Genomic DNA, 24863 nt, shown 5'->3' with positions numbered 1-24863 from the left:
CAGGCCTCAGACTTCTTTAACCACAAAGACAACCTCAGCTGCAATTCATATTGTCTGCTTCCACGAACGCTTCGAAAATGGCTGAGGCAGACAAAATTCTTCAGAATCCAGCCCCCCCCCCCTTGAATCTGGGAGGGGAGAGAAGGGGGGAAAGGGATTCCTTTCTCCTTTTATAACCTCAAGACAATTGAACGTTGCCAGTGGAATTCTTCTTGCGAGCTAGTCCCAGAGTTTGACCTCAGGCTGTTACAGAAACAATGTTTTCCATGAGGTGCTCTTGGTTAAGAAATTTCCTCTCACCCCAAGAGGCCAACAAAGCGTGGCTTATACACCCTAAGCCTCAACTCAAATGGCCTAGGCCGGGCCGTCCAAGCCGGCAAGAGCTATAATTTCCAAGTAACTCTGCATGCTATGTGCCCACTTGTCATTTTACGGCTGGGGGAATTTTTTTTTTTTTAATAAAAAATGATGCTTGGGTGAGAATATGCTGAAATTCCCTTTGGAGCATGCAGACAAGTTGCAGAGAAGGGACAGCTCGGAGGCAGCCAGAGACGTGTGTGAGGGAGTTTTCTTTGCAAGGGGGAGGACGAAGACGTGCCTGCTGTCTAGCAAAGAGCTGCAAAACAGGCTCCTGGTTCTTTTCTTGTCTGGCCCCCCTCTGCATAATTCTCTCCCAATGAGCTGAACTGCTGACTCGAAATGACTGCTCCGTCCCCAAGGAAGAACCAAGGGAGTTAGCTAATGCTGGGCTATTTTCAGAAAGAAAATAAGAAAAGAGCTGGGGAGAGAGGCAGGGGAGGGAAGGATGAAAGGGACAAGAAAAAAAAACCACAACAAAACCTACACGTACCTGGTGGTAGACACGTACCCTATAAATGAAATGTTCTGGTTCTGCCCCTCAAGACCAAAATCATTTGCTAAATCTGTGTTCACTGCAGAGCCGCATATTAAGCTATCAAATAAGAGAGCATCCGTCTGCTCATGAGGCTTTTCATTAAGAAGCATTCTGTAACCACACAGGGTAATAACCTGACGGATCCTCAGCAAATAAATAATGTGTGCTATTTCCAGAAGTAATCGCTGTGTCTCTTCCTTCCTTTCTGGGTTAGAGTGCAGTAAACTGAGAACCTGTCGTATTCTCCCATGCACCTTGCCAGCTCTAGCTCAGACAGGCGTCATTACCTTCTATGTAAACACCTCGACCTCTCCTTTGAAACACGCACCTGTTTGCGCAGGGTGTCCGTATGCCGAACCTTCCCTGTTGACCTGCCAACCTGCACTGCAATGTTGCAGTGCAACATCCTCGGGATGGACACCTGCGACTCCTCGGGGGGGTTATTATGCTATAGATGAAGCACCCAGCTCTGTTGGGTCATCCTGTCTGTCCAGCATGGCCGTCCAGCCTCCAGCCCTATGGTCTTGATCTCACTCCGGGCAAAGTTTAACCGTTGTTCCCCTGTTCTACCTCTGGCTTTGCTAGAACGGATCACCCACAAAAACTTCCTGGGGAAGTCCATTCTTAGTTCATGCTCTGTTGTCTGTTCTCTTTTACAGTGGACACCGCTTTCCCACAAAGTGTCCGCATGGGCACAAGGTAGGGCCCCAGGACGTGGGTACACTTTCCTGCAGTTTCCTGGGCCAAGTTTATGTCGGGAAGGGAAAAGCTTTTCTTCTCCTCAGCAAAACTCAGATACACACTAAATCAGAAGAAGCATCGGGGAGAACACTGGGCCGATCTTGTCTCACTTTTCGTGTCTTCTGCAGCCTACCTTAGAAACAGTTGTGGAAACACCTTGAGGAAAGGAGATTGGCCAATGGATGATAGTAGTAACCCATTCATTCAGAGCTCAGAAGTTTATCCAAGAGAGGTAAATACTTTGAAGACAGTCTAGAAGGTCCTATTCAAACGGCCTCTGTTTCCTGAACCCAGTCAGATGCCCGGCCGTTCCTGTCTGCCTCTCTTCCCTGATAAGGCTGGATGGCCCTTACAAAGCAAAACCTCATGTTGTCAAAGCAGCCTGGAATGATTTTTTTTCTTTCCTTTTTTTGTTACATGTGCGGGCTTTTCAGCCCCAGGATCTTTTAATCTGATACAACTCATTTAAAATAGATGAGAATGTTCCATCACCCAATCTAAATGCCTTTGGGAACAGAAGGGAGCTGTCATAATTGCAAACCGTATGGTGAATTGGGAAAACCGTCAGGCGGGGTTTACACGGCTCACACGGGCTGGAACGAGGCGCATGCACACGGAGCTTCCACAGCCAAGGGGAGTGATCCTAGCGCAGATTTCCAGGCAGTCTGTGGGGCAAAAAGGGGTGGCGGGGCCAGTCGGGCCTGTTACGTGACCCCTCGGCAAGACCTTGTTAAGTTGAATCACTGCGGTAAAATCCAAACGCTCCCATGTAAGCATCTTCCTCGTGGAGTCATGAGACAGTTTCTGTTTTGTGGTCTCCTTGTGGCCGCTGCGATGGGTTTACTACCTGCTATTTTTTAAGGTTATGACCCTGTCTGGCACTATCAGCTTCCCCAAGTGTGTATCTGGATTTCTCCTCTGTGTTTAGAACACACAAATTTCCCAGTCCTGGCCTCTTGGCCAGCTCTTTGATATACAACCTTGTTCCCGGAGAATTGGGTCTCCTGGTGTTTGATAACATGCCTGGTTTTATCTCATTTCTTGGCCCTCTACTGTATGTGAGATGTGTCTAAACTGCTCATCTTGATTTTGACCCCAAGACCCACACACACACACACACACACACACACACACACACATTATTTGAGTACCTACCTACCATGTGCCGGCTTTCAGGGGATTCTGTGGTGAACAAAACAAACCTGTATTTCCTCTGCTTAGAAATCTTAAAATTCAGCAATTAAGACAGATACTAATCCTTAACCGAAATAAACATATAATCATAAATTATAAGAGCTACTATGAAAAGAACAAAGCACTCTGGGGCAGACTGGCAGGAGAGGCCTTTCCGAGAAAATGACATTTACGCTAAAACCTGAAGGATTAGTAGGAGTCAAACAGCTTTCCAGGCAAGGAAAACAACACGACCAAAGAAAGATCTCCTGGCAGGAAAGAGCTTGGCAAATTCAGAGAAATTAAAGTAAGTTAATGTGACTGGAGGCCGGCGGAAAAAAAAAGGGAAAGCGAGACGAGGTTGTGGAATCACGAAGGGCAAGGCGATGTAAGGAATTCGTCGGGTATTTGGTGTTCGGGTCTGAGGCACGGGAGGCCACTGCGAGAGTTTAAGCAGCAGAATGACTGTGATCCCATTTATGTTATTCAAAGGGCGAGGGCAACACCTGAAGCAAGGAAGCCAGTAAGAGAATCATCTCACAAAGTATGAGAAGACTGGCTTTGACCCTCAGGGAATCCACCCGGTTCAGTCCGCTCCCCCCCGGACTCTTCAGTCCTGGACCACAGTCCGGAACGGGTTCTTCTAGCTCCGGCTGAGCATCTGTTCCCGTGAGGCCTCGGTCCTTATGGGAACTCAAACATCACTGGGACTTGCCCACCTTCATCAGAAAAGCCCAACCAGAGAAGAGAGCAAGACAACCACAAAGCATGTTAGGAAGAATAGATCTGATTTTCAACAATTTGTTCTTCGGCCATAAGGAGGACCCTAGGGGTCAGTCACTTATATCTTTTTCAAACCCCTCTCCCCACCACCAACACAGGGGAAGGAAGGACCAGGAATTAAAAGGGCAACTAGATGGTCTTATTTCAGAGATTTCCCAGACTGTAGAGGTGACACAAATTTAATCGGAAGGTAAGACGAACTATAAAAAAAAAAAAAAAGTAGTAAGACTGACTTTTGACAAAATGCAGCACAGTGTTTCTGATTCAGGTACTATGTCGAAGGATAGAAACTTAAACCTCTGAGAGGTCAAATCCAGGCTTTGATCCAAAAAATAAATAAATAAATAAATCCTTAAATAGAGCGGAGAAAACCAAATGACCTGAACTTCAACACACTTCCAAGAGATAATCCTGGGTACGAGTTCTCTCACAAATATTACTGAATCCTCCCAGATACCAGGAGGTCCTCGGGGTCAGAGGTGGTGAGAAGGAAACATTTATTTATTACAACCCAGGTTTATGGAGGGAACATTTAGTGGAAACCTTTTTCCATGGTCAGGAAATTGAAGAGTTGTTGGAATCAGTCAGAAAGCAAAGGTTTTTGAATAAAAGCCAGGGTAGTCTTGCAGGAAGCCCTAGGGTCCATCGGTAGTAAATATTGATAGAAGTTCACAGTGAATGTTGCTGAATTGTGTGGATGGCATTTTACTGTCTCTATATCCCCCCGGTGTGCTGGGGGAAAGGAGAGGGGCTAATAAAATACGTTGTGTGTGCACGTGTGCATGTTTGATTTCTCTAAAAGGAAGGCAATGATATGCCTCAAAGCACAGAAAGACATTTCAGTGACATCTGTTCTGAAATACTGCAATCACCACCTTACATTCATCCTTTTTCCGGGCTGAAAGCAAATAAATAATATTGGTTTAATTCATTTTACAGTCTGGGTTGTAAACCCAGTTGAACGTCTGGTTAACTGGCAGTGGGGTAAATTGCTTGCTCGCAGTAAGCGCCCCCTTTAATGATCACTTTAGGCAAAGCTACACCTAGGGGAGGAAAGAGACGTTTTTATCTTCACGTTACCAACTCCTCTGTTTAATGCTTTTGTGACATGTCACGTATTGATTCCAAATCTGAATACTTCTTGACTTCAGCAGGAAATTGGAAGGAAAATTTTGAGGTTTCTGTAGATGCTATGTTTAGCTCTGATACCAGGAAAACAGCACAAAATAAAAGCACATTGTTACCGTCCTGATCTTAGAAGAAGCAAGAACGGAGCATAGGAAAGGAGAAGAAAGAGCGAACAAAATAGCTCGAGCTGATGCCCGGCCTTGGTCTGAGAGTCAACGGCATTTACTCAAAAACAAAAAGAATTGCTCATAAGACAGAATGTGGAACCGGAAAAATGCTCCAGCTGGTCCTAGATTAGGATTCCTACCTTAGCTTTATTATCCTTTTCATGATGGGGTAGCTTCCCATAAGTCAGATGTACCCATTGTAACCATTTTAACAGATGCCTTATAATACAAATAAGAATAATTTTTGATTCATCCACATGGTTATCATCACATGAACCCAGAAAATTCTGCACAGTGTATTTATAAACTTATATGGCGTCTACTATTTGAGAGTTAAAACTACATCCAGGAAAGTCATTGCTTTGTCTCATTATTCTTGGTCTAGATGGTTCTGGCAGGAATCACACCAATGGAAAACACCGACTCATGAAACAGATTTGGAGGTTACTAAATGCCTCTTTTGAAGGAGCTAGTCACAATAAAAAGAAATAATAATAGTTGTTTTCCAGTTAAACAGGGCTTATACTTTCCCAAAGTTGGGAGAGTGAAGAGTATGAATTGGAAACCGAACTGACACGGCCTCTGCTCCTGGCCTAGCTCTCTGGTGTCGAGTAACTGGGTGACCTTGAGCATGTCACCTACAAATGGGGGATAGCAGTCAGGGATTAAGCAAGCAGACTGAATACAGCCTCTGTCACTCACATGCATAAAACACCGAAGTCCTTGCAATCATGATCGGTGCATAGTAAGCACTCAGTAACTGTCAAAGACCCTTCCTTAGAATACTGACTTTAGGCAAATAACTGAACCTCTCTTGGGCCTCAGCTTTCCTTATTTAGAAACTGAGCTAAAAAGTCATTATAAATATTAAATGAGATAACATTTATGAAAGGGCCAGGCACAATGCTAAGCAAATAGTAGGTGCTCAGTAAATGTTTTCTTCCTTCCTCAAAGTTGTGTGGGTTTATTATGTATGACTAGTCAAAAACAAACAAACAAAAAAACCTTCTTCTGTTCCATAACAAGATCTTTTGGGGGGGGGGGGGACATGGGTTATAGGACCCAGCTCACCATAACATTTTATTTATTTGCTTAAAAAATCCTTCTTGAAAAGAACCAACCAATTTAAAAAACAAAAGCAAAAACATTCTCAGAACCACCATATCTCTTAGCGGATTTTTAAATTGTGGCAAAAAAAATTCATCACAGGAAACCTACCATCATTAACCATTTTTTAATGTACTGCTTATATATTCACATCGTTGTGTAACCAATCCCAAAAGTGAAATTCTCTTCCTTCCAAAAGTGAAATTCTACACTCATTAAACAGTAACTCCTCATTCTCCCCCTCCCACAGGCCCTAGCAACCACTATTCTACTGTCTACGGACTGGACTACACTGGGTACGTCATATAAGTGGAATCATAACAATACTTGTCTTTTTGTGACTGGCTTATTTCACTAAAGTTTCATCCATGATGTAGCAGGTGTCAGAATATCCTTCCTATTTAATGCTGAGGAATATTCCATTCTATGTATATACCACACTTTATCTATTCATCCATGGATTCTCTTAGCAGATTTATCCAAAATCTTTTCTAAAAATAAAATGTCCAGGTAACAAAATGGTACCATGTTGTCCCCCACAACCTCAATTTAGCAGTCTGGTTCACTAAAAGGAAATCAAAAATCACGGGGAAAACGAGTTCATTTGTGTCCCCCTCCCCACCCGCACACGTATGGATGGTCATATTGACAACGTGTTTTCCTCAAACCTCAGCAGGCTCTTCCCCCCTCAGCTCAACCCTGACAAAACAAAATAATAGCAATAAGAAAACTCTCAGTTCTGTTTCTTCATCCACCAGCTGAGTGTTATTGCACTTGACTCTTTTTACACTGTGGTCTCACCTCTACGCTCTAGTGGTCTCTTCTCTGACTTTGTTGCTTGGTTTTGTTTTGTTTTGTTGTTGTTGTTGTTGTTTGGCAGGAGGAAGTGGGGGAGGATGCAATAACAATTCTTCCAGAAGGAATTTACCAAAGGAGAGGACACGTGGAGACCAGGAGGTGTGGACGCTCAACATCAAATTCTTCTTGGATCCACATTCCCCATTGTCCATCTGGCTGGGATTTCTTTGGACTTTGGTCTAATAAAGCTTGGCCATCATTCATGATTGCCTTCACATTACACAGAGGAAAGAGAAAATAAACACCCACACTACTAGCTTTGTTTTTTCAGAATATTTAAATCCTGCACACCAAAATGGTCTGCTTAGCAGGGAGGGAACTGTAAGAACTAAAAGGGACAGAGTCTGGTTCTGCCTCATCTTTCAAATCCCTGTGTGTGACTAGGGGCCACAATGACTCTTATTCAGATGCACAAGTCCAAACTATTTTCTGGCAGAATTTCCAGGTCCTTAGCTTACTAAATTGGGTGAAGAGGCTATTATTGATATTTTCAGGGTGTACCAAACCTTCCTTTTCTTTCCAATTAAAGCACAACATGGCGTCCTACCCTTCTGGCATGGGATCCTTTACAAGCATGTTGCATCATCCCTGCCAGGTTGTAAGCAGGACACCGTTTCTTGTATATCTTTCCAGCTCCCACCGCCTGGTGCTGAGTCTGGGACATGATAGAGGTTGTTCAGTCTCTGTTCCCTCCTATCCCTCTACCCCTTGAAGCCTCTTTCCATTATTGTAACTCCTCTGTGGTTGGCATTTGTATTATGCCCTCTGTTTTCCTCCCAGTGATCGGCACTGAAATCCTCATAATGGACGGGTCTATATGTTTGTCTCCAGGACTACCAGAAAGACCATATACTCGGCTATCATTCTTACTGGAAAGACATGATACTGGTATAGAAAATAAGTCAGGAAGGTCTGAGACAGAGAAAGAAGTCTGGAGATCTAAACAGAGAGACTCCAGGGTGGTTCTGTTCCATATGGTGGCCATTAGTCACACATGGCTATTTACACTTAATGTGAAATTAGTTAAAATTGAATAAAGTTTCAAATGCTGGTCCTCTCACACTGCATAAAAGCCACATGCAGCTAGTGTCTATAATTAGATAGCACAAGTATAGAGCATTTCCATCACTGCAGAAAGTTCTATTGGGCACAGTGCTCTAGAGATTTCCAGATAAAGGTCTGATTAGGAGCTTTTAACACCGGGATGAGTATCCATTATCCATATGATGACAATATAGCCTGCTGTCCAAACAGGAATATTTTGGAGAGAGAAAAAAGGCATTCATATTATGCTGGGGCTACAAAGAATGGAAAGGAATACTATGGAAAATTATGTCGGGATGTCTTAGGGTTCTCCAGAGAAACAAAACCAACAGGATATGTATAGATATAGAAGAGGAAAGTTATTATAAAAACTGGCTCATGTGATTATGGAGGCTGAGAAGTCCAGTGATGTGCCATTTGCAAGCCAGAGACCCAGGTAAGGCAGTGGTGTAAGTCACTCCAAGGCTGAAGGCCTGAGATGAGGGACCAAGGATGTAAGTCCTGGTCTGAGTCAAAGCCCAAGAACCAGGGGCTCCAATGTCAGAGGGCAGAAGATGGATGTCTGTGCTGAAGTGGAGAGAGAGAATTCTCCCTTCCTCCACCTTTTTGTTCTATTCAGACCCTCAACGGATTGAATGACACCCACTCACACTGGTGAGAATGATCTTTACTCAGCCTACTGATTTAAATGCTATTCTCTTCCAGAGGCTCCTCACTGACCTACCCAGAAATGACCAGCTATCTGGGCATCACCTACCCGGTCAGGTCGACACATCAAACTAAGCATCTTGGAAGGCAAACTTGGAAGCCCCATCACCCCGATCGTCACCTTCTTTTCGGAGGTGCCCTTCAGGGAGACTGCGATTCGAGCTGTGCCTCCGGAGCTGTGCGTGGGTCTCTATTACTTTTATAGACAGAACTAGAATTAGAATTCCTTTTTAAAAGGCCCATCCCCAGGGGCGCCTGGGTGGCACAGTCGGTTAAGCGTCCGACTTCAGCCAGGTCACGATCTCGCGGTCCGGGAGTTCGAGCCCCGCATCGGGCTCTGGGCTGATGGCTCAGAGCCTGGAGCCTGTTTCTGATTCTGTGTCTCCCTCTCTCTCTGCCCCTCCCCCGTTCATGCTCTGTCTCTCTCTGTCCCAAAAATAAATTTAAAAAGTTGAAAAAAAAAATTAAAAAAAAAATAAAAGGCCCATCCCCTAAAAACACAATCCTCTTTCTGAAACAGGCCTATTCTAGAGCAAGCTGAAGCCACTCCCTCTTTCTTGATGCTATTTCTTTCTTAGACCATTCCTGTCTTAGAGCCCCAGACCACACTCAGATCTGTGTTTTCCCTGGGTCAGGCCGGAATGAGACTTGTCTCATCCAAAGTGAGCCAGGTCCTAGGCAACAGGATTGTTTTTCAACAGTTTCTCTGATGTGAGACTCTGCTATGAATACAGTTGTCTTTAAATCACTTTATCTGCCCCAGGCTACACACCCATCATATTGAATAGTGGTGCTGGAGGGGGAGGATCTCTGAAGGTACCTAGGAAGGAGATCCCTTTTTTGTTTCATTGTGTTTGGGGGCACCTAAGAACACCGAAAAACCTTCATTTTCAAAGTATTACCAAATAATGTATTAAACAGCTACATTGAAACCTCTTTAAAGTCAAAGGAAAATCAAAGTACCCCATTCCCACTTTGAATTTCCTCGCATTCTCCTCTCCTGGAATGAAGTCAAAGCTCCAGTCTGAGTCCCACTGGGGGACAGACAGGAACACAAATGCCGGCCTCCTCCTTGTCCAGAGTGAGGCAGTCAGCGCAACAGGATGGAATCTTCCTTCTCCCGGGGTCATCTGAGAGGACTGAGTTTTGTCACTAACTTTTCCGTACACCCCTTCTAAAAACCACAGAGACTCCAAAATGTACCATGGCTATAGGATTAACCCTGGAAAATAGTAAAGGAGATAATAGAACTGCTCTGAGTCTCCCGGCTTTGGGTTCGTAGATTTGTGTGGTAGGAACCCAGTACCCACAACACCAGGGGTTCAAAGATCCCACGACCCAGCCTAGCCGCGCTGGGCTGGTCCTGCTTCCGGTGTGCAGAGACATTAGAAAAGATTCACTTCTCAATGATTGGCTACCTCCATTCACACCACAGAGGCCATATATGTCCAAAGTCTGTCCCACTCAGGGAGTGTAATTCAGCTGCCTTGCTTAGGCCACTATTTCCCACCGAAAGGAATAGCCCGGCACCTACAGTGTATTCAAGCACATTTGTGGGCACCGGGGATATAGTTGCAAGCGAGATAAGAGCCTATCATCACCGCCGTGAGGTAACCGGACGGAGGTATGGTCAGTGAAAGCTCCTGGAGGAGGCGCCAGTGTCCTTGACCTGAAGGTTAAGAAGGAATCAACCAGGCAATGGAGGAATGATGAGCTTGAGGTCTTGAAGAGGGAACAGAGAGCGCTACATTTCCAAGGGCAACCTGGGAGAAGGCCAGAGGGCCCAGGCCTTGGAAACAAGCACAGGGAGCAAGAGAAGACAAGTTTGAGAAAGTAAGCAGAGGGGCGCCTGGGTGGCTCTGTCAGTTAAGCGTCTTAAGCATCCAACTCTTGGTTTCGGCTCAGGTCATGATCTCGTGGTTCTTGGGTTTAAGCCCCATGTCCGGTTCTGTGCTAACAACTCAGAGCCTGGAGCCTGTTTCCGATTCTGTGTCTCCCTCTCTCTCTGCCCCTCCCCTAGTCTTGTTCTGTCTCTCCCTCTCTCAAAAATAAATAATTTTTTTTAAAAAAAAGAATGTTGTTTTCTCTCTCCCACCAATGGAACAGACTTTGTAGATTTCTGAAAAGGACTTGGGGCTACCCAAAGTCTAAAATTATACAAATTAGGGGAGCCTGGGTGGTTGGTTGACTGTCCGACTTTGGCTCAGATCATGATCTCATGGCTCGTGGGTTCAAGCCCCGTGTCGGGCTTTTTGCTGACAGCTCAGAGCCTGGAGACTGCTTTGGATTCTGTCTCTGTCTCTCTGCTCATCCCCTACTCACTCTCTGTCTCTCTCTCTCAAATATAAAAAATAAAACATAAAAATAAATAAATAAATAAATAAATAAATAAATAAATAAATAAAAAGTATACAAATTAACACAACAGCAAGAGAAACACAAACAGGTTCTGTGACTTGACCAAGGTCATATAATAAGTTAGGTGACCTTTTTGAGTCAACATCAAAACTACGTTCCTCTCAAATGGTGCAACTGATCCAGCACAGCATGTAGGATACAATGTTCCTCTTTGAACAATTTGTACTTGGAAAGTGAGACTATCTTTAGACATTCCTACTGGTTCTCCTGGGACCAAACACTGTATCACGGATTTGAAAATGCTTACATTTTAGAAACAACTGCAAAATAGCAGCATTCATTACACCCCTGAGTAGCAAAAACTAGCCCTGCCTTTGCCACCCCTGCAATTGATATTTTATTTGTGGGGAGGCATTCTGTTGTCAGCCAATTATTATTTGTAGCCTAATAATTTATTCACAAAATAACCCCACTTACTTGTGTTTCAGATATATCTTTCCTAAGAGACTCAATATATTTAATGATCGCATCGCAAATATGCCCAATAGGACAGTGCAATTTGCAACTCAATAGAAAAAAAAGTGTGTAAACAATACGATATGGTTTCCGTATGAAGAACTGAAGGCTTTGCTCCAAATGCACTGGCCCCGAGACACTGGAGACAGAGGCGCAAGGCACAGCCGCTCACGTGGTCTGCAAGGGTAAATCCGCAGCCAAAGCTGAGAGCCGGGTCATAACCCACGACCAGCACTGGTGAAAGACAAGTCATAACTGACCATAATAACAAGTCCTTCTTCCCCAATCCGATTTGTCTGCCAGACAGGCCATCTGATGGCTATTTTGTATGGAAAAAAGAACGTAGACCAAAAAGGAAAACACACACACACACACACACACACACACACACACACACACACACACACCTTGAAACATGGGGCAAAGGAAAAATCAGGCAAACACTAATGCAGACCCACCTAACTGAAACAAATTTAAAACACTTCTAAGGCACACGTAGTATCCTATATCTTTTGTTTTTCCTAAACCATTCTGTCTTGAGCCCTCGGGGCTGAATTACTGGAGCGTCTAGTATCTTTCCTCTTGCCACACGCTTTAAAATTTCCAAAAGGCTTGAGAGAGATGTGATGTGACTCGGACCCCCTCATCTGAGGAAGAGAGATGCCGGAGTCCGACGGGTCCGTAGCTACCTCTGCTTTTTTGCCATCACGTGATGCTGGGCTTGCACGGTCACCCTAGCCTGCTGCTGATTCGAGTCCTGACAGAGACAACCTGGACCCTCATGGGAAGGTGATTCTGCTCCCCCAAGAGCACTTTTGATCCAGAACGTGATGAGTTCCCAGAATCAGAACTCTGAGTGCCCACGTCCCAACACCAACACAGTGGGTCCAGCCCCAGCGTGTTAAGGACACAGAGCTACTGGCTCCTTTTTTTCCCTGGGATCCGTTATGTCTTTCCTCCCTAAAATTGGGCGGCTTTTCCCATGAATCCCAGAAATGTAAAAGGCCCCAGACATGTAAACACTGCGTGTCCCTACAGATAGCTGCTCTCTCCAACATGCATTATTACCACTTGCTCCATAAATTTTGTGCAAATGAGGAGGCAGACAAGACAGGATTGAAAATTAACATACTTATTGAAATGTGCTAGGCATTCAGCAGATTACTGTTTGTGCTTTCCGACACATTTGTGCCATTTATTTGCAGCTCCACAACAACCTTGTAAGATATATTTTATTAAGTTTATTTTGCAGATGGAAGAACTAAGGTTCAAAGAGATGGAAAAAACTCTGCAGTGAATAGCAAGAATTTGAATTTGAATTTGAAGACAGAATTTGAATTCTCAACTTTTTTTTTTCCATTCCATATTCTGATGCGTACAAAGGAAAAGAGAAGAAGGAGCTTGGTTCCCCACCTTCTAAGATGTGAGGCTCACACTAAGTCAGAAGAACAAAACTGGGGGGTACCATTGAGGGCGAATGTTGAATGCTGATTTCCCCCGCTAGAATCTCTGGAGAACACATAGTCCCTGTCTGTAAAGAGAATGCTGAAGAAAGCCCAGGACTAGCCTGAGGGTGGCTCGTGCAGAAGAATGAACATCATGTTAACAAACCCAACCCTGGGTGATAATCACGGGGGCAAACAATGGAAACACAACCAGAAAGTCAGGATATACCCGCACGGGGAAATGATTCGCTGAGGGGAAGATAAAGAGGATTCAAAGACTCACAAGAATTCACTGTGACTTGAGAGTACTTCATGACACGATCCCAGGAAGCTAAAAACAGAAGGCTCCCCTGGGAGCAGAGGGACCGTGTGTCCTGGAAAACAAACAGTGTTCCACCATCCAGGATTTTACCTTCCCTCACTCACTATTCCAATCCCCACATCCCAACTCAGCTGCTAGAAGAAGAAAAACAGAAGGGGCAGTAGTAAAAGTCCGAAAGGCAATGCTCAGAGTCCTAACTTCCTCTGCTTTTCAAAATGCGCTTCACATTTGATTGGATGTGCCATCGCATCTTGGAAAAGAGGACGCTAGAATACAGAGAAGCTGAGGTGGTGACTGGTCTACGTGACTGAGCGATGATGGGGTTTCAAGGCTAGAACTCAGCTCCGTATTCCTGTCGGACAAATGGAGAGAGGAGACTAAAGAAGAACATTCCTTCTCACAGCACTTTTCGTTTTATCCTTTCACCCTTGATGTGTGTGAGGGCGGGAGGGGGGAGACGCACACGTGCATGCACACACACACACACACACACACACACACACACACACACACACCACCATTATGCAGACACTGAAAACAATGGTTCTATAAAGAAAAATATGAGCTGCTAGGTATGGATCCAGGTGGGGAATGTCTTGCACTGAAGAATATGGTGAATGGACCTGGCCTGGTACACTGAAGTCTGTGGCATTCTGGAAGAAGCCTCGGACTTCTTTGAAACCTTTCTGGTCAAGACACGGATAAAGGGGAGATTCAGTCTGCTAACACCAGGGCCAGTTAAAGAAGTAGAAAAAAGCAGCCGAAGGGGCTCCTGGGCGGCTCAGTCAGTTAAGCGTCTGACCCTTGATTTCGGCTCAGCTCATGATCTCACGGTTTGTGGGTTTGAGCCCTGTGTTGGGCTCTGTGCTGGCAGCATGGAACCTACTCAGGATTCTGTCTCTCCGTCTCTCTCTGCCCTTCCCTTCTCATGCTCACTCTCTCTCTTTCTCTCAAAAATAAATAAGTAAACATTAAAAGAAAAGAAAAAGTAACCGGAATCCTTCTGAAATTAGTCTATTAGATGAACATGGAATCTTTATTATTATCTATTATTATCTTTTTATAACCACAGAAGAGTGTGATGGTATCGAGACTTCCATCAGAGGTATCTTCTTTTTTTTTTTTTAATTCATACTCAGGCACACTTACGTGCAATTTTTCTGTGTGGCTTCTCTACACATTGGGAATGAGGGGTATCTAAGGACAAACTTTGGGTCTTTCTCTAGTATCTCCCTTAAATCCAGACAACTGGGGCTCCCTCTAGGGGCCCTGTGTCTTAGAAGGCCCCATCTAGACCTCTTACAGAGCAAGAGTAAGGAATCCACAGGCAGAAGGGTTTTGCCAGTCCGGAACCCATGCCCCTGACCCTGCCCTAGGTACCTGGGACCTGGAATCCCCTGCCCAAATAGTCCAGAATATACCTGGGGACTTGAATAGCTTCCTCCAACTGTGTATTCTTTGGAGAGCGAACAATGCTGTCCATGTGCCCCCAGGTCTGTTCAGGGGGATGGGAGGGGCCCACAGCCGGCGCTTGGAAACATGGATGCTGTCATGTGAGTGCCCCAAGAGGAAATGGGAAGCAAAGGGGGTAGGCCTCAGTCAAGTGGGGTCCCGGGAGTGAGAAGGTGGCCTCCATTCAGAGTCTTGCCCCAGGCCCCACAAATGAAATGAATGCGGGTGGGAGGCTGGCCCCACTACCTCCCAAGAAATAGAGCCTCATAACTAGACTCACTGCCTTCTGCTTCTGCCTCAACTTATCCTCCATTCTGTGACCAAGGTCTTCCTTTAAAGACATAGACATGATCTGGGGCGCCTGGGTGGCACAGTCGGTTAAGCGTCCGACTTCAGCCAGGTCACGATCTCACGGTCCGTGAGTTCGAACCCCGCGTCCGGCTCTGGGCTGATGGCTCAGAGCCTGGAGCCTGTTTCCGATTCTGTGTCTCCCTCTCTCTCTGCCCCTCCCCCATTCATGCTCTGTTTCTCTCTGTCTCAAAAACAAATAAACGTTGAAAAAAAAATATTAAAAAAAAAAAAAGACATAGACATGATCTTACCAAATCTCTGACTAAAAATACTTCATGGCTTCTATTTTTACAATATCATAACCAAACTCTAGTTACTCACAGTCCCTTATGATCTGACTAGTCTCCAACCATTATTCTTCCCACAAACACTTGCTGTGGCTTACAGCACTGACCATCTTAGGCAATCTTTGTTTTTTAATGTTTTATTTTATTTTTGAGAGAGAGAGAGGTAGTGGGGGGGGGGGGCGGGGAGGGCAAAGAGAGAGGGAGACACAGAACCTGAAGCAGGCTCTGGGCTCTGAGTTGTCAGCACACAGCCCAACACGGGGCTCGAACTCACAGACTGTGAGATCATGACCTGAGCTGAAGTCGGACACTTAACTGACTGAGCCACCCAGGCGCCCCTAGCAATCTTTTGAACTTTAAACATAATCTGTTCACTCAAGCCCACGTATGCTTAATGATGATGTTCTTTTGTCTGGCCAGTGTATAGAAAGTACAAAATAAATTTTTTTTGAATTGAAATTTATGATTTACTTATAAGACAGAACAATTTTTTGAGATGTTTTATTTACGTTTGTTCTCTTTGTGTTTCCCATGCTTCTCGCCCCTTCTAAGCAGGTGGCCAACCCTTTCATATTTCATTGTGTTGGAAACGTTTTTTTCAGTCTGGAAAAATATATGCTTCTTCTTCAACTCAAAGGTTTTTCTTATCGACAATAAAAGCCTAAACTCTTTCAAGAGATTATGCTCTAGAGAGGAAGTATGCTCCAACTGGTGGCTGTGGGAAAGTGCTTTTGAAAAGAAAAATACAGGGGAAAGAAAACAGATAGCCAGAAACTAAGCGGGGACAGAGATTGGCAGGTCTCTGACTTTGGTGTCAGTGTCCTGAGTGGCAGGTCCTCGGGGGCTGCGGGGTTAAGAAGTTCTAGAGATGGGGCGCCCGGGTGGCTCAGTCATTTAAGCATCTGACTCTTGATTTTGGCATAGGTCATGTTCTCTCACAGTTCTTGGGACTGAACCCTGCACTGTCAGCACAGAGCCTGCCTGGGATTCTCTCTGCTTCTCTGCCCCTCCCCCCAACTCACTCATGCCCTTTCTCTCTCTCAAAATGAATAAAACGTTTAAAAAAAAGTGATAGAGATGGATGTTGAGACAATCTCCACAAGGTTGGCTGGGGCAAATTGTCGTGATGCCAGGCTACAACATTAAGTCTTCTGTGGTGTTAGCTAAGTAACATTTCCTGGCTCCTAAGTAACGTACAGTTCATTCACATGGCCCTTGAGTCAGTGGAAGGATGCTAGAATAATTACACAGCCATCTCCTGCTCAGGACATAGGTATGTGGCTCGAACAGTGAGGATCATGTCTAGCTTTTACTATTACCAAGTTGATGTCTTCATTGGTCGCCAGGTTATCGAATAGAGTTTGAATGGGATTTCCTCCAGCTACATCTGCAAAAGGAAATGTTTCCCAGCCCTTTATTATTTGTTCCCTTCATCCCATAGTAGTTTTTTCTGCATAGCCGGTAGCGTGAGGCCAGTAATGAAAAGCAAGCCCAGTGATCTTCCCAGGGCTGCTTCCGCTGGCTTGACAGAAGACATTCTCCGATGGACCCAACCAAGAGCTGCCTATTCTAGAGGCCCACGCATCCTAATACAGCGCAGTCTCAGAAGTTAAAGAAGGTCTTCTTATCTAGTTAGGATGAGTAAGAACGACTGTAGAGAACTATGTTATAGGCTTCCTAAAGTCATCGGGCTTGACCATTAGACATCAGCACAAAACGCAAGCAGCTACGACCAAATGCAGACATCTTCTGTCTACTTACAGGTTGTTTTATCTCTCACACACTGCTACTTGGTCCTCACTGTTAAAAGCAACTTACAGATGTTTCAGAATGGGTGTGTCAAGCTGTCTGAGCTCTAAAACCTACCGTATCATATCAGGATATTTGTCTTGAACTCATCCCACAGATACCAGGAGTCAGCTCAAGACACGGTGAGCTAGAACACGAGATCACCTCTCTGCCTTCCTTCCCCGTTTCAGATATCCAACTGGACGGAGGCATGTCAACCTAACTGACAAAGTGTGTCTATTGGATGGTTTACCAAATGTCATTTTGTCACCCACACACAAATCTTCCTCCAGTGCACAGTAATATCTTGGGAGACAAAAAATTTCTTGAGAAAATGTAATAAAGGAGTAGAAAAGGTTAGAAGAGTCTAGTCTGCACATTAATGCTGATTTATTATTCATGGGTCTGTTACCAAATTGTCCCATGAACGATCTACATAATCATCCTTAGATACTTAGAACAGAGCCAATAAATGTTAAGTAAACAGGACGTTAGGCCATAAAATCACAAGACACGTAGCTGTTCCCGCTCACCAGCTGAATGCATATTTCTCATCTACAGGAGAGACCTGCCTCAAAATTTCTCCGAGCCTCTTCACTCAGCTTTAAACCTCACAAATAATAGCGAAGACATCCATGCCACCTTGGGTTGTTCCACTCCCTTTCCTGCCGGGACGCCAAAATATTTCACCCACACTAGCATTTATCCCTGTCGAGACAGGAAGATAGAACCCAAATAATCAGCTACTTGGTAGGCTCTCCAATCCCTTCTCTCTGTTTTGGATTCTTTCTCAGCCAGAATCTTCATCTCCTGCTACAACACCTCTCACATCTTCCATCTGCAAGGAGCCTCATTTAGATGTAAATCAAAATCAAAACACTTCTTCCAGACTGAAATGCTCTGTAGTTCAGTCAGATGTGGTCATATTGTGGCAAAGTGGAAACCGTTCTTTTCAACTCAGTGAGTTCAGAAACTACAATACGTGGAAATATGGGGGAGACATTAACATTTTAATACCATTTTAAAATGTTGCCTGTGTTCTAATTCAGCTTCCAGGACAGGTGCAGTCAAGAGTTGTGTGCAGACTCCCCTAAGCTCAGCACAGAAAGTCAAATGTTTTTGTTTAACTGTTAAGACTGTTGAACGCTCCAAAGATTTGATGTATCCCCTGCATATGAGACATTAACTCATGAGAGTCTCACTTTGGAGAGCCCTGAAAAGTTACAAGAACAGTCTTCTTTTATATATGTTTTTTAAGTGACTCTGGATCATCTACTTTCCTAACGCACATCTGTCTCTTGTCTTCCCCAAGGTCTCCCAAACTGTGGCAGAGGGACAAATTCCCCTATTTGCAGTAGAGGAAGAGTTGCCATTTGCAAGTTAGACAACAACAACAACAACGATAAGAACGATAATACAAAACACTACGCCTTCCTTCTATAGTTCGAGAAGTGTCCTGGACCATGTTGGTGTTCGGAAGTTAACTTGGAGAGTCAGGCTTTAAGAGGCTTTTAATTTACATAAGGGAATAATGAGCCCAGTTGTTCTGGAGGGGAGGGAGACTGCATGGCCATTGACCACACCTGTCCTTGTGTAGGGTGTTTCTTCTCAGGGCCTACAGTGAATGGACAAGTAGCATGAGTTTGGAGATACTAATACCTTCAAGATGCCTCCCTCAGCACTGCTTGGCAGATCCACCTCAAGGAGTCCAACATCTGTACCGTTCAGCTCCCCCCTAGCTCCCAGGTTGGAGGAATCACAACCTGGGTACTGTCGCCCCTAAATTTCCCCATCACTACTACTTTCCTCATGTCCACTGCCTAGAATGTCTTCTGCTATCATTAAAAAAAAAGTGGGGCACCTGGTTGGCTCAATGGGTTGAATATCTGACTCTTAATTTCGGCTCAGGTCACGATCCCTGGGATTGAGCCCTGTGTCAGGCTCCTTGCTAAGCATGGAGCCTGCCTAAGATTCTGTCTCTCTTTCCCTCTGTCCCTCACCCCCATTTGCATTCTCTCTATAAAATAAAATAATAATAATAATATTTTTTTTAAAAACATTATTTATCCTACTGGTCATTTGCTTTCTAAAGCAGATCTCCACACCAGATAAGACTGAAACTGCTTCTGAACCCACCCTATAGCTTCCACATCTATCACACATTACAGCATTAATTAATTATGTGGATCCCTTGTCTTCCCTTCCTGATCACAGCTACCTACAGGGAAACTGTATAGTTTTTTCACTCTTTTCTCTGCATCCTCCAACATCCAACACACTGCCTTGCACATAACAGCTACTCGATAAATATTGACTGAGTGAATGGATAAATGAACACTTTAAAGAGTCCCCAGAAGCCAGGGTTGATTTCAGAGAGAAATAATGAATGACCACAAGAAGGATTCAGCTAGTGAGCTGGTCAAATTCAGAGACGTCAAATTCTAGACATTACAACTGGGAGGTTACCTTATAATGTGTATGCAAAATTTTATAATTTGTCACTAATAAGATGCTTCTGCAGTAGCCCATTTCTTCCCAATGGTCATCTATCTAACTAGTGAGGAGGATAAAATTGCCCACACAACTGGTTCTTAAGACTAAAGAGGAGAATTGGATTATTTGGGGAGTTTTAACTTTCATGCTTTGAGACTCAATCAAGAAATAGGGTGAAACCTTTGTAGTTTCTGGACACAGGGCTCATAAGTGCCCCAAAACCCTCTGTAGCTTTTCATATTTTAATTTATTTTTATAAAACAAAATTTTGACCTCCTTAGAAAATGAAGAGTATATGTGGGGGGAAGGAAGAGTCAGGACATCCCCTAAAGATGACTAGTTTTCCCCCAATATCTATTCTACTCTTCCTGAACTTTGCTAGACACATGGTTACCCAACTAAAGACTAACTTTATCAGCATGCCTTTTGGCTTGGTGTAGTCAGATGACGTACTTCAATGCCATGAGCTGTGGAGGGTAACGTGTGCAACTTCAAGGTCATGTTTTTTACTGAAACTCTCCTACTTTCTCTCTGCTCTTCCTTCTAGTTAGGGCACAGACAGGTGGTAGTGAGACACCCTTGCCCGCACTCATGAAGGGATCCTAGAGTCACAAAACAGAAAGAACTCTGGGTCTCTGAATAACCTCTTCAAGCACTGCCTTTCCTCTGGACTCCATGCCAATCTGGACTTTCACATATGAAGGAAAGAAAATTCTATCTGGAGTAAAGCACTGTTATGCGATTTCTGTGGAAGCAGCCAAGCCAGTATTCTCATTAATACAGCATGTCAACAAGATTCTATGGAGCATTCTTATTTTAGAAAATAAATATAAAAATTAAATAAATATTTAAGTGAACTTAAATGACTAGTGTGTGTGTGTGTGTGTGTGTGTGTGTGTGTGTGTGTGTGTGTGTAGTTAATGACAACACAGGTTTTACAAACGAGCATTGGTAATCAATCATCAAGCATTTGTTAATGGCCTAGGGAGTCTCTAGACTATCAAGAATCTTCATAACCAAGCCTGGATTTTATAAATTTTACCTCATGGAAATCTGAGTCAAAGAGACAAATGAATAGAAAAGTAAAAAAAACGGCTAAGGGTCATCTAATTTGCCTTTTTTCCAAGCCTAGTGCCTAGAATAGCTCTGTAATATTGTGTTTTATCAAATAAATAGATGGGGTGAAATTCCAAGCATGCCTAGAGCACCTCCTATGTACCAACCATACATTTTCTTTAAAGAGTGTAAATTTAGATTGAATGAAATAAAACATTTCCTTGATCTGTTATAAAAAATGACAGCTAATTAAAGTGTTATATTCACTGTGACTTCTTTCTCACTTGGAAACCAAAGATGAGATAAAGATGAGGTTTCTCCATCACACTTGGGCTGTACAATATTTCAGACCAGAAACAAGTACTTTTTTTTTTTCCACATAAAACCATTGTGCAACGAGGAATCAAAGGATGTCACTATTAAACTTTGTAGCTAGGGCTTGCCTAATACATTCTGAACTAAAGTCATCCACAGTAAATGCAGGGAGACAGATTATAATGGATGTTTTATAAGTTTTGCTTAAATTGCCTGACGAATTTGAGAATTTCAGAATTAAGTATATTAAATGGGCATAAAAAAAGAAATCATTAGCATCATAAAAGAATTCATACAGGTTTAGAAATTAGCATATAATTTACAAAAGGAAAGGAAAATTGGGGAAGATAAGAAATAATGCATGACAAAATTAAGTACTGAATGTTGATGCAATATCCAAAATCATGAAGATCTAAGAAGTTTAAAAATATAGATAACATCTGCTCTCAATTGAGCAGGATTCATTTGCTAGGAAATTTGCCAAAGACATAAACAGCCTAAAAATCTAAATATTATAAATGCTTTATGATTGTTTTGATTGGTTTGGTCTTCTTCAAATACTGGCATTTTAAAAAGATGGACAACAAATTCCAGGACACGGTATTTATTACCAACAACCTCTTGGCTGTCATTCGTTTGTCCCTTCCCATTCTGTCTGCTTTTCCTTCCTTTCCTATTCTGCCTTAAGACATAATTTTCCATTTTATTACAACACTGTAAATCTGCATAAATACATTAAGGTTCCAAAGCACTAGTACAATCATTCTCTCCATTGACCCTCACAACCCTTCTGAGGGGGGTAAAGGGTGAGTATTTGAATTCCTGATTTTCCTCAATTTATCAGTGATACAAATAGGTTCAGAGAGGTTTAGTTTTGTTTTGTTTTGATTTAACTTTATTTTTAATTTTTTTAAAATTTACATCCAAATTAGTTACTATATAATGAAGCAATGATTTCAGCAGATTCCTTAATGTCCCTTACCCATTTAGCCCATCCCCCCTCCCACAACCCCTCCAGCAGAGAGGTTTAACTTACCTAAGGTCTGACAGATCTAGAATGCAGTGTTCCCAATGGATTCTATGTAGTTGCCCTCTTCACACACTAGACTGTCACCTCAATGGAAATCATGAGACTCCTTAGCTTTTAGAGCTTACTGTGAAATTTATGACAATATGAATATTCATTCATTTATCAAAGTCTCTTGAGCGCCTACTAAGTGCCAGTCATGTGTTAGACACAAAGTACTCATGAGAAAGCAAAATGAACATGGTCTCCCTCCTCCTGGATCTTACCATCCACTGAGGAAGAAACTAATTTGTTAGTTTCAAATACAGATGCATTGATATACTCTGATGTCGTGTCGTGAATGAAAAGCCCAGAGTGCTCTAAGACAATAAAGGACAGGATCTTACTTAGATGGAAGTGTGTGTGTGTGTGTGTGTGTGTGTGTGTGTGTGTGTGTGTGAGAGAGAGAGAGAGAGAGAGAGAGAGAGAGAGAGAGAGAGAGAGAGAAACCATTTGAGCTGAGACCAGAAGGAGAGTAAAGGAGATGTGGGTTGAAGGGTGGGTGGGGAGGGAAATAGTCCTGGGGGTGGGGGGTAAAAGGGTAAAACAGCATGTTCAAATGCTCTGAGTGCCTAAAGCTTTCCAGGAATTAAAGAAGAAGCTAAAAGCCAGTGTAATGGTATTTTCCCACACAATGGAGGAGAATTTGGTGAGTTCATGCAGGAGTCTGTGGGCCATGTTGAAATGTTCGGGTTTTACTCCAAGCACAACGAGAGGTACTAGAGCTCAGGGAGAGACATGATCCAATTTATGTTTTAAAAGATTACTCTAACTTATTTGGTAGACAACTAGCTGGAGTGGGGCTAAAGTGCAAGCAGAAAGACAAGCCAAAAAGCTTCTGTGGTAGTTCATGCACAAAATGGTGGTGACTTAGATAGACTAAGACAGCACTGAGGGTACTAGAAGTAAAAGGCTTTAAGATATATTGAAGGTGGACATGAAAAGACTTCACATGGAAGGGAATTGAGGCTGGCTCTCAGGCTTCTAAAGGTGTCACTCCAGAGGTAATTTTAGCCACCTGAATATTCTCCTTGCTGCCATTTCACAGTAGAGCCCTCATGTGCACATCACTTGAGATAATCAGACTCATGTCCCACACTTATTGACAAATCATTTCTTATTTTAGGCTGTAGCAACCTGGTGGTATTTTTAACAGGAATCCACCCTTCTCATATGCATATTGAGGCTGTGTTAGAGCGCATAAAGATGTATTTATACAGCTGAAGGTGTGAGGAAAAAGGAACTGGGTTTTTAACAACTTTCTACAGAAAGGCACAGATATGATCTGGGGTAGTTTCTACACAGGGAGGAAGAAGGCGTCCCCTGTTCTAAGACAAAGGACAAGTCTAGTTCTTCCAACTCATGCAGGCCCTTTGAAAATAATGAAGACATTCCTTGGAGGAAAACCAATGAAATGGGAAGTCTTCCCGCCTACTTATTCCCTGTCATATATACCTCATTTCTTTCCACTCTCCAGTAAATACCACACAGCCGTCATTTCTTTTTAGAATGAAAACGTTGATGAAGATCCATTTTGAGTGAAGAGAATATTATGGCACAAAAGATAAATACAACTAATAATGATAATAGGTAATATGTGTACATGTTTCATAGTTTACATATGGCTTCTGTATCTATTAACTCACTATGATTCTTTTAATTGAGAAATGATGGCCATTTGACCAACATATTGTACCAATAGGTAGTCTGAATTTAGGCACCAGCTGTTTACATCTATTTCTGGGAAAGCCAACTTCCCAACACCTGAGGACCTCAGCAGCCCATAGGAGGTTTTACCCTCATCCCCTGCTGGAAGAGGAAGCCACAAATCTCATGAAATTTATCTAAGATTGGAGACAGCTGCCTTCTCCCAGTGACGTGAAGACAGTGGCTCCCAGTTTGAACCAGGTTGTACCAGTCAAGCTGGTGTGGGATAATCACTCAAAGCCAGGTTTGGACAATTCTGTGTATCGTTCCACATATCCTTCTTCTTGAGACACAAATATTATATCCATGTACAGATGAAGAGGCAAGGATATAGAAAGATGAGATGGGCTGCCCAAGATGGTTTCAGAGGCTATATGGAGCCCCACCACTTCAATATCTCCCTTGTTACCACACTGGGATAGTACAACAGGGAAGCAACAGCTTGCCCCTGTGACAAATGCCAGGACTGGATCTGGCCAAGGCTGGTGACCAGGTTAGTGCCCCATGGTTGTCCGGTCCTGGAGGGCAAGAACCAGGGCATGAGGACCTGATCAGATGCCAAAGTCTGCAGCCCTTTACCATGGTGAAGATCAGTTGGGTAAGAACCAAAGATGGTGCAAACCATTTCTGATGGCCCAAAGTCTATTTGCAGATTTGTAAGTCTACACACCCTTAGAATCTGCTCCCCACCCACACACACAATTATTTTTCTGCTGCCGTCCTTGCAATGATACACAGATTACTGGTCACATGTATGATCTAGGGTCAGGTTTCAAGAAAGAGGGTATCCTGAGCTATGTGAGCTTATGACCAATTAGAAAAAAATCTTAGAGCAGGAACAGTTACGCTTTGAGAGCTCTCAAAATACCATTTCGACCTCAAGTGAAGCCTCAATAAAAGTATACAACTTATTTAGAATTTGCCAAGAAGTGGCAATGTGGCCTCTTACAAATTTCAAAAATATGAGGAGACTTGAGCTGTAGGTCTAGCTAATAGTGTCCTTGGTAAGTAACTTCACCTCTCCAGGCCTCAGTTTCTCATCACAAAATGAGGATGATGGATTGACTGATCAACTCTAGTGTTCTGTAACTCTTTGCTGGAAA

The 24863-nt window shown here is 43.4% G+C and overlaps 1 long non-coding RNA gene across 3 annotated transcripts in view; it reads right to left on the bottom strand.

Moving 5' to 3' along the window:
- Nucleotides 1–24863, bottom strand: part of LOC109493737 — a 296535-nt gene that overhangs the window by 156784 nt on the left and 114888 nt on the right. The window lies entirely within an intron of this gene.

Source organism: Felis catus, chromosome D4, assembly GCF_018350175.1.
Source record: "Felis catus isolate Fca126 chromosome D4, F.catus_Fca126_mat1.0, whole genome shotgun sequence".
NCBI lineage: Eukaryota > Metazoa > Chordata > Mammalia > Carnivora > Felidae > Felis > Felis catus.
This window is presented reverse-complemented; position numbering and strand designations above follow the sequence as displayed.